The sequence below is a fragment of the Anomalospiza imberbis genome, chromosome 2 (assembly GCF_031753505.1).
Source record: "Anomalospiza imberbis isolate Cuckoo-Finch-1a 21T00152 chromosome 2, ASM3175350v1, whole genome shotgun sequence".
Classification (NCBI taxonomy): Eukaryota; Metazoa; Chordata; class Aves; order Passeriformes; family Viduidae; genus Anomalospiza; species Anomalospiza imberbis.
In genome coordinates this window covers 15,856,811-15,868,513 of record NC_089682.1, presented here as the reverse complement: position 1 = coordinate 15,868,513, position 11,703 = coordinate 15,856,811, and positions in this window count along the sequence as shown.

Below are 11,703 nucleotides of genomic sequence, written 5' to 3'. Positions count from 1 at the left end.
CTGAGCCCTTGACTCTCAGTGAGTACCTGCATGAAGGTACCCATATTCCTATTTTTGTATTCTGTTCCTCCTCTGTCTGAGCTCAGGTGGCCCACTAATCCCAGATGTTCTCCTTGCAGATGGAGCAGGGTGGCACAGGAAGAGGCCTCTGCCACCTCTGTGGGGCTGGCAGTGACATGGCAGGACATTCAGATGAGCCTCTGAGCATTCTGTGACCACATCTTGCTGGCTGCCCTGGTGGGGTCACCTAGAGCCCTCTCCTGAGGTGCCAAGCCATCTCCTTGCAGGTGCTCCTGCAAGCAGGCATGAACCAAAGAGCTTCTCTGAATGCTTCAGTACTGGGTTGATGAAACAAGAAAATTGAACCATTTTAGGCTGAACATTTTCCTGTTGGAACCAGGACAGTGCATCTCACTTCACAAGGAGATACATGGAAAAGATGGGGGTGGGGGAAGGGATGGGACACATATCCCTTTTTTGTTGTTGTTGTTCCAGCAGAGGTTCCATCTTCAATTAAGAAAAAAACAACTTTTTGTAGTGAGAACTATCAATCACTGGAACAGCCTCCCCGGGGAAAGGATGAAGTACCAATAAATGGAGGGTTTTACCATGCAATTGGACAGGGTGCTAGATAATGTCATCTGGGCTCCCTTTTCCATAAAAGATTGGGCCCGATGATCTTTCAAGATCCTTTTTGGCCTGGCTGTGTTGTGGTTCTTTAGTTTGACCGGAAATCTGCTTGAGTTCTTCTGACACTTCCAGGAGAACTGGGAGTCCCACAGCCAGAAAGAGTTTTTCATTAACAGCTTTAACTATGACACTCTTCTAAACCAAAATGCACAAAGAAAAGAAACTCTGTTCTGTCACAGTGCAATGGACAAAACCATATTCCCAGATTTTAGCACAATCTGTAGCTGGTGAGTGGATTGAACAAAAAGGCCAAACTCACCTGTAGTGAGATCTTTCCCTTGGTTCTTCATTCCTCAAACTGAACAAGGTAATCTGAGGGAAGAGAACACAATAATCTCCTCCTTTTCTATAAGAGCCCTAAATCACCTTTTGCCCCAAGCTCCTTTTTCTTTGACACAGAGCAGGTTACAACTCAGCATCCTTGCAGTAACTTTATGCCCATCTCATTGTCACTGGATGGTATCTGCAGATCTAAACATTACCAAGGTCAAAACTGAATAATGGACTTGTACAATATTTTTTCCTCTTTAAAATAAGAAATCTCCACTTTTCATAGACACCATTCCACATTATGCCTTTCTTGAAACAGTTAATAAAATCAAATATTAGAGCAATAATGAAGATAGTTATGACTTCCATTTTTGTGAATTTTCGGCAAGTTTATACCTCTCTGAACATATTGGAATGCTATATTTATCCTACATTATTTTTCAAATATCCCATTGAATGTTATAGTAAATTTCAGGTTATAAAAGTATTGTACAGTTTTCAGCACTAGATGAATATTATACACACCAACAAGCTCGGATTCACTCTTCACATACCTCTCCAAAAGACAGTGGGATTTCACCAAGTTTAGCTGTGGATCAGTTTGTTATTAGGTAGATAAACTCCAGATCTTCTTGAAAGAATGGCTATAGATTACAGTCTCTATGGCTTCAAAAATTTAATATTACAGGAGGAAACATAAATGGCCTTAGGATGATATTACACCTTAAATCTCCTTTTAAATGAGTGCAAAACAAGAAAGTTTTACACTTTTAAGCATGGATGCTGTCATTAAGCTGCTCTGACCAGTCCTGAAAGAGTTCATGGTTTTTTTTCTGTTTGTTGGCTTCTGTCACCACAGCAACTAACTGGTTCTACATGAAGTTAGAGTGCAAGCCAGCAAAGCTGTAATGGAATACATTCCTTAGCATGAGTCAACGCCTGCACTGGAGAGAAAGTACACTGCTTTGGAAATGGGCTCTAAAATGGTGTGTTGTGGTCAGGCTGCAAATAAGACACTGTCCAAAATCAGACTTCTCTTTCTTCCATGTATTTTTAATTATAAGTACTTTAGTTATGCTTTATGGTGGATTGGGAATCCTGGTCTTTCAGTGTGACTGCACCAATGGGGAGGAGGGAGCTGAAGCTGAGGCTGTTTAGTGCCCTGCAGGACACACTCACACACAGATCTCTATCACTCACAGGAGGCTGGCAAATATTTCCTTTGGTGTGGTGATTTCTACACTGTGTCCCACAGACCCCCGGGGATTTGCTGACTGCTTCTGAAAAGTCTTTCAAGTGGAACAATAGAGCACAAGACTACTGGCATGATAATTTAAATTCACTATCCCAGGACCTGTCTTTCCCTTGGAAAATTATAGGTCAACAATTCATAAAACATTGAAATTCACTGATATGTATAATGGAATAATACCTACTGTGTGAAGTGGATCTCCTTAGCCAATATAAAACCAGCATCAGAGAAATTCTGATTGCACTGAGAATTATACTGCTGCAGATGCAGAAGGCCAAAACTTTTCACTGGATAAGCTGCTTCTGTTCATGTTGTATAAAAAACAGTAGACACTGATTAATAAAGAATCAAATATATTTTGTCATGTTATTTTCAGGGAGGAGTTATGTATCAAATCATTAATTATTAAGGCAAATTGGATGAAAAGTAAATTCAAATTATATTCCAAACAGTAATGATTAAAATTAAGTAAATTATTAAACCAGTATATTTAATAAGATGCATTTGAGGTTAACAGTCTGTGAAGAGAGTTGTGTGAATTTTAGATTTTTGTTTTAAAGCAATATTGCATTGTCCAGGTTCATAAATCAGCAACCAGAGAAAACCTAAGAGTGGATTATTTTTTCACTAGTGTAATTCTCTGTGCAGCCAAAGCTGCTTTGGACCTTTTTTTTTTTTCCTGAGAACAGAATGAGAGCTCACTTTACATCATAGCTATTATGTCATCTGTTTTAAAAAACATTTTTCTAGAACTCCACCCACAGGCTGGTAACCCCAAATGTAACCTGTCACATTTGTCCTAGTAAATACAACACATTAATTATCAGCAATTTAATTATTCTTTCTTCTTGGAATTCTTTTCTGTAATATGATTTAATGTTACTTTCTTTCAATGTTTCCTTAAAAACATTTATTATAGATGTCTTAAAATTAAACTGTAACTTCCTTATAATAAATCCAAATGCCAAAATACACTTGTTCCCTTAACAGTGAAGCTTATTAAAGGTTTATGTGAGATATCACAGTTAGAAATAAATAGGTCAGGATATATTTTTGTTCTCAGTTTAAAGTAACTGCTTGATCTTATTTTCTGGTGCCCTCCCTTCTCCCCAGATATATTTTCACATACAACTATAAATCTTGGCAGCTGTGAAGCTTATTTTTATCCTATTGCTAATGGGTCAATTGCAACCACAGAAATCTCATTAATATTTTCAAACAGACTTACAGGGCCCACCCCACCAAACTATGATTCATCAACACTCACAAGTGCAACAAGTAGAACACTTGCTCAGAACATGAAATGCAGCAATCACTTTGCCTTGTCTCTTACAGACAATACATAATGCTAAAGAGTAGAAAATATTTTGTAATTTGTTCCTCTCACTTTGATAAATATTAATAATGGTATTGAAATCTGCAAGGAGGAATAGCAGAGTTAGGCTGATAAAATTTTGTTGATTCATAGATTAGTAAAATTATTACGCCACCAGCCTAATTTCCTGTATAATGTCACCTAGGGAATGGCATCCAGCAATTCATATATGGAGTTTAACAACTTGTGCTCAGCTCTGGAATCACTTCAGACAATTTCAGTTTAAAGACAGAGAGGCCCCTACTTTTCTTGGTAATTTTGGGTATCGTTGTCACCACTATTAAGCCTATGTGATATTTTCCTAGTAGCTCAAATTTTCTGACCATTGCTTTTGTTATGTTTTTCTCTGTGAGATTTCTTGGGGTGAAAGTATCAAGGATGATATTTTATGTATGAATAGCTTATTTTGTGTATATAAAAAGGTTGTACTCTTTGAATTTATTCCTTTATTATATCCATTTTGAGATAATTGTGTTTTTACTTTCTACAAGAGAGTTTCAGAACAGTACACAGTACTCCAGTATCTACACTACAAACAAAGACAAAATAATTTTCCTGATTCTTCACACTACTTCCCATTTTATACAAGCATGAATTATCGTAAATATTTCACAATACTTACGATAACGAATGAAACCTCACTCAAGCCTTCAAGGTCACTGCCCCAAAGTACAAAATTTGCAAGAGTAACAATCTTCTCACACTAACACCATTTTCTAATACATTGACAGTAGTTCCAAGTCTTGACATTAGTTTTGCACATTTCTTTGCTTCTAGGAAGTGGTTTAAAAATCTGGACTCAAAGCTTTGTCTGGACATGCTACCAGAAATACCAGATATTCCCACAGTTCTGCTCAGTCATCCAAGATGATGCTTGAGTCCATTCTGTACCAGTTTCTGAATTTTCTCTTACAAAAGGCAGGATGTTCCCTGTTCAAAAGGACAGCTGGCTCTTCTATGGATCAAAAAGTGTACACTATATCATAACTAGAGGGGGGCTCTCCAGTTGTACACAACTCCTTTCAGGTAAGAACACCAAATGCCAGGAGCTCCTTAAAGAATGTCACCTTGTGCCAATCCACACATGTAGAACAAACAGGACCCCTTGAAGGTCTTGAAGAAATTAATCCTGTTGCAAATTAGACCATATGACACATGAAAAGTTCCCTCCAACTCAATTTGTAAATTACACAGTGAAGGCGACTGAATTAATTCAGGATTTCCTTTCATCCTTCCTCTCTCCTTCCCTGCAACTGTGCACTCACCAGACTTACAATTTTGCTAAAATGACCAGGCCTGTAATGGGGTCTGCTTTGCTGTATGTAAAGTTTAGGATTTTCAGGACTGAGCCCAGTTTGACTGGCAAGTAGAAAACTTTGCTCTGATTTCTTTTATGTTTCTTATCTACCAGAGGCTGTAAATGTAAAGGGTTTTTTGATGGTGCAATCATCAGTTTAAAAATGCTGGTAGCATACCTTCATCAAATAGGAAAGCCATGAACCAGACATATTCTGCTCTCTTGCTTACTCGCCTTCTGTGACTGGAATGACTTTATTTCACAAAGTACAAGCCTAAGGAGCCAGGTCTAGATTCCAAACAGGAGAGTTACCAGAATAACAGTGATCCAACGTATTTAGTTTGGAGAGAGAAACCTCCAGGTTGTAAAACATACTTCAAGAATATCTTTACTGCAAAGTGCAAAATAAAAGCAACAAGTCAGAGATAGACTCTTGCCCTGGGCTCCATGGAAAGAGACTGCTTTAAAAGCAGTGCACATAAGTCCAGGGAACCAAGATTACCTTAGGTCAGCCTTCCATAGATCTATTTTCCATTATGGGTTGGATATGGAGGATAATTGCAGTAATATTTTCAATTATAATAAAGAATGAACAAGGTTCCCATATGCCTAAAAACTAAACCAAACTCATGTGCAAATTTCAGCCTGTGTAGCATTTGGCAGGGTCAGAGCAGGAAGAGATGGCAAAATTCCCCTCCTTCTTAGTATGCGTTAAAAAAATCCACTAGAGGTATCTGCATTATTTCAGCACTGGCCACACCAAAGAAAAATAATCTCTTAAATCCATTTGGAGTGCAGTTGAAAAGTTATTGTGAGTTTTGCTTGTTTGATAGGAGCCACAGAAAAGGAAATGAAAAATAGATTTCAGAACCTGTTAGAAGAGGTAAAAGATCGGTATCATCAAATTTGTGTATTTGTTTTCTGCTTCTGTTTCTCCTTAAATGAAAAAGAAATTGACAGCAAAAAATGCCATATACTCTGATACTCTAATGGGTTCAGATGCACCAATGAACTGAGGGTGGGGAGGCACTGGGACAGGTTGCCCAAAGAAATTGTGAATGCTGCATCCTTGAAAGTGTTCAAGGCCAGGTTGGATGGACTTTGAGCAACCTGGACTACTGGAAAGCTCCCTGCCCATGGCAAGGGTTTGGAACTAGATGACCTTAAAGGTTTCTTTAAACCCAAACCATTCCATGACTCTGTAATTCCTCCAACTAACCTTTCTGTGCTCTGAACTTGCGTCTAATCCTAGATGCATTGCAGGCATGCATTGCTTTAAAGTTGTTTGTTTTTATGGTTGAAAAGGTCCCTCTAATATTTGCTGGCTTTATTCTACATAGTACAAACTAACATTTAACACCCGCCTTTCTTGTCTGTCATGATCATTGTTACATATGATTTTTTTCACCTACATGTGGCTGTTTCAGAATAAGTACATATTCAAAGACAGTCCATAGGTCCATTTATTTTATTGGTTATAATTCTGTAGGATTGTTTACCTCTCTTCAGTGGCTGTGAAATAATGAGCTCAGACAGCATGACTCACTTCTATGTCTCACCTGCTATAAATGAAACTATGAGAGATGACCCCCCCATTTTTCAAGTAAACCTCTGAATCCTTCCATTTGACCTTATTATTCTGATCTCTCATTTGGATGCCTTTTGTTCCTATTCTTAAATTATTGTCCATAAGTAATTTTGAATTTATTTTATATTTCACTCCCATTTAAATCTTCATTTTAGGATGAGCTTCTGCATGAAACCACAGGCCCTTACTGTGCACAGTGGATGGCTGTGGTCACAGAATGACCCCTAAGAAAAAACATATCATCACTGTTAACCTTTTGTCCTTGGAGGCATTCTCTGATTTCATGCACTGTATGCCCTATTCGCTGCTGTCTGGCAGTGCAGCATCTCCTGTTCTTGATGCATATTTTGCAGGTGTTTCTAATACTGGTATTTTTGCTGTTTTGCAGGACTGACATGTAATACAAACCTGTTCTCCCTGTGCCTTTGCTCCTATTTTATGCTCCGTCTGGATGGGACCCTGTTCTTCCTTCCTTTTTCTATTTTTGTCTGCACTGGATACTTTGAGAAAATTTGTTTACAAAAGTTGGAAAGTCATTGTTATTTAATTAATAACATAATGACACCTTCAAACTTAATTTGTTAGAGGGAAGTTTATACTGTTTGTGAACCATTTTATGTACACACACTTGTACAGACAAATAAAGCACAGCTGCTATGTAAAAATGCCTAGGTTAACTCAAACAAACAAGACAGAGAACCATTTTATCACATCTGAATTTCTTCTGGCATGTAGACAGCTTGATATAACTCTAGCTCAGTATCTCTGCATGATGCTGCTTTTCCATGACAGAAGAACTTTTTTTTAAAAATCTATTAAAAATATGGATTTTCTAAATAATTCTTAATGGATCTCCATTTGAAGGAATCATATAAATCAATATATGCCAGCATTACCTGCATAAAATTTCAAAACACTTATTCCCACTAGCAAAAGTCCAAAAGCATTCCCCTGAATGAAATTTGACAGATGTGAAACCACTAAAAGAAAGAACATCTGAAAAAATCAATTTTCATTAAGATCTGGGTTTTTACCCACTCTCTGAAATATGTGGATTTGGGTATGCTGCTTTTGCTTCCCCAGGTACTCATTTCTCCTAGAACAGGTCAAATTAGTATCATTATAATCTTAATTGCAACAGGACTGTTTGCACCAATATTATTACATGATTATGGCTTTCCAAAACATGCATGGTCACTTTTAAAATTGCTTTCAATTATGTCAAATTTCAGTTTGACAACATTAAATATTCAAATTCATTAAGAACCTCGTCAACTGGCTGCCTAGATATTTTTCAAGAAGCCTTCATGGCAGGCTGACAGATCTACAGTTTTTTTGGGTTTTTTTTTGTTTTGTTTTGTTTTTTTTTTTTGCATATAAATATCCCACAGATAACAATGCAGCTTTGTGCGTGCAAAAAGAGGATTGTTTTCAGAATTAATGTCCTTGTAATGATGGCCCATATAGAAGTATTGTCAGAAACTCTCATGCTGAGGTCCTTGAGATGCATTATATTCTAATATTGGTGATCTGGTACTACAAAGGGTTACAATTAACTGCAACTTCCTTAAATACTGAATGATAGTCTGGTTAACAGGAATCTTTCCTCCTCCACTCAATTACAGCAGTTTTCCATCTATGGAAGGAATAACAGCCTTGCAGAAATGAGGTCTGGTAAGAAATAGTATCAGAGTAACAGTCTAGATCAGAGAAAGCAGCTGACAGCCTGTGGGATGATTTTACTCAGCCTCTGATGGTTCAGGCTTCTTCTACTGTGGTTGCAAATGCTTGGGCCCTTTCTTTGATCAGCAATAATTCCATATGAATTTTGAGCACACAGATGTGCCCAAAACCGGCATCTGTCCCAGTATACTGTTAAGAAGCCATGATCTAATTGTCAGTGACCCTCACAAGGTGACATTGTCTCATTCTGGTTTTCATGGGGCCAATATTTTATTTTTTAAAAAATTCTTAAATATAAAATATTGCAATACCTCAAGTGCTCAGTAAAAATAGCTCAAGTGCTTATTTCAGTGTCGCTGTGGGACTTACATTAATTCTAATATATTAACAAGAAGATTAATTACTCTTATGAGGGCAAGATGCTATCTTTAATGTCAAACATTTCATTTGACCCAACATTTCATTTGTTCCCTGAAAATGTTTTGGTCTTCCTAGTGATACATCTTTTGCTAGCATGGGCAACCTGAAACAGAAGCATGGCTGAGTCCAAACACATGTACTGGGAGACATGAAGAGGTTATTTCTCTCTTCTGTCCAGGAAAAGTCAATCTAGAAACAATTTGTTAAGTATTTTATTCCATTTCTTTCCATTTATGCTCTTGAACATTCTTTAACATATAGCTAACAAAAGCCTTCAGACTACATAAGACTTTATAAATATTTCAGTTATGGGTAGGCCAAGTGCATAATCTAGTCTAAAATCAGTACCATATTAAGGCAAAACAGAAAGAAAATCTGTTAAATACAGCTGCCTGAAGCACTACTATTTTATATTTCAAACTCTGGCCTTTCCTCTGCTGTGGGGAAAGTGGAAAGAAGTGTGCAGGGCAAATTAGGGAGTTCTTTAGCTGACTGTATTCAACATGTTCAAAAAAGTTTGGAAAAATAACAGGAAAACTCACACTGGCTTAAATTTCATTTGCTTCTATTTTCTGATCTGTTCCTTCAACTAAACTTCTCCTAGAAGAGCTATAAAAAATCCACTCTGGAAATCTACAACATTCATACCACTTTGGGTCAGCCAGCTGGGTCACTTGTCTCAAACACTTTTCCAACCATTGAGAAATGTTCTCTCACAAATTCTGTTTGTCCATCTTTCCAGGCCTTGTCTTCTGCTGTCCAAGTGAAAAAAGGTAAAAATAATATTCTAAAGTTGTGCATCCCTTGGTTTCATGGCTGCCTACTCCTCACAAGTACTCATGACTACCATCACTGAGTTTCCCTCTTAAAATTCTCTCTGGATAAATAGTAGTACTGGAAATTGATGTGTAGTCATAATGGTTCTGAAATAGGCTTACCCAATCCTTTTATCCAACATAGATCTTCAGGTTCTTTAAAGCATTGATCGAGCTGAATATCTAAATAGCTCACTATATGTTGCAATTAGAATGGCTTAAAATCTTTTAAGAGTTAAATTCTGAAGAAGAAAAAACCATATAAAGTGTGTATAAAAAACAAGCAAAAGGTATCTATCCAGCCACCCTGCAATCTTAAAAATGTCTATTCCAGCCTTTGTAGAAACCAGATACTCAGTCTGTGTGTCTACTGAAAAATTGAAAAATTCATGCAAAAAGAGAACCCAGTTCACAGGAAACTGAAACAAATTGGTGGGAATCTTGCTGAAAATTACAGTTGGACGGTGTTATAGAAATATAACACATGAATTTTCCTTATCTGTACCCATTACATCCAACTTACACCATGCCCTTCCTCAGCAAAATGTACTTGCTTCAGGAACATGGGCTAGCAGAATTTTACTGCTTTGTTTTAATTGCTTAATATATACATTGAAATAGTTGACTGGCTTTAAGTATCAGCTTTGTTGGAGGATTAAAAACAAAAATAGCCACCGGCAAAAACTATAGGAAACATCCCAAGAAACACAATTTGAGTTTTGACTGTTGAGGTTTGTAATGGAAAATAAAATTTGCTGTTAATTGCATTATATGGCATCAGCTAGAGAATACTGGATTCTAGCTGGTGAGGGATTTTGGGAGAACACTGCTTGTCCTATGAAACAGGAGACAGATGATTAAAAGAGAGCAAAGGGAGGTAGTATCACACAGTAAAAAGATCCAAGACATAATTGTTGCATGAAGTTTATGGGGCTCTAAAGCAGTTGAAGTTAGTTGGACAAAAGTAAATAAATTCTACCTTATTTGGCAGAGACTGTAAAATTAATGAACACTTAAAATTAGCTCCAAATATGAACTCTTCCTCATGTTTACTCATTGTTTAAGTGCAGCTGAACTTAATCATTCTTCCAAACTCTGAACATAGGATACATCATCTTCAATTATTATAATGATGTTTCTGTTTTCTTTCTAAGTATTATAGGCTTGTATTTTTGACTGCAAATATGCACATATTGATATATTTGAAAGCTAATACACAGTGGGGTTGACTTTAAACTTTCAGAAACAATAGGAAACTTCTGATTGATTTTGATTGAGTTGGGAGAAGACCAGTGATCTGAAAACCAGGATGATAAATCTTGTTGTCATCAAGATGGTAGATACACAGACAATCCTTCCTAGCCTCCACCAGCTGCTTTCTGGAGAGACATTCCCCTCTTCCTCCCTCTCCTGTGGCTTTACAGTGAATTACTCTTCTGCAAATATTTTTGCAAGTACATCCATGTTTGCAGCACATCTTGGCCCAGAGCAAAAACTCCTAGGTTTTGCAGGCAAGATAAACACGTCAAGGAGATAGACAGCTGGAATAAAAATCATCTCTGTGCAGGGTCAGCTAGAACTATGGGCGAAGCTGGGGTTTGCCTTGAACAGCTAACAGACTTGATTTATTTTATTTTATTTTTTTATTTTTTAAAATGATGATGGCCCTACTGCTTACTTTGCCTGGAAAGATCCCTGGAAAGTCCTGCTGGTTGCTGCTGCTGCCAGAGAGGTCCTTGGGGCTGCAGCACTGCTCAGGCAGGCATGGTGTCTGTGCTCCCCATCTCCACCCAGGCCTCAGCAGCCACAAACCCAGCTCCACACTGCTCTCCTCAGAGTTTCGTAGCTGTCCCCACTCCTTCCTGGCCCAGGACACAGCTCCAAATTTTGCTTAGCCAGCTAAGCCTCCCCAAAACTACTGAGAGGTTTTGGGCCAGTGCTACTTTTGGCCTCCTGTTCACGACTTGCCTGACTGACAGCAAAGCAAGAAAAATCTAATATCTGAATGTGAAGCAATAATACAGTTAAAATATTCTGAGTTATTAGGACAAAAATGCATGGAACATCCTATTTAATACCAAGAAAATAACATTTAGAAAAAACTGTGTAGCCAGTAGCCATTGCCCTGTAATGCTCAGGACCAGGTGACACTGAATTGAGCTCTAACAAAGCTGTACTTAATTTTAAGACCTGGGAACAAAAAAATTATATAGGGTTCATTCTACTCATGCAGATTACCAGAAGAGATTCAGCAGTCTGGTGAAAGTTAGCCATGTTTCCCTAACAAATCTTTACATTTAAATATGTTTCAAT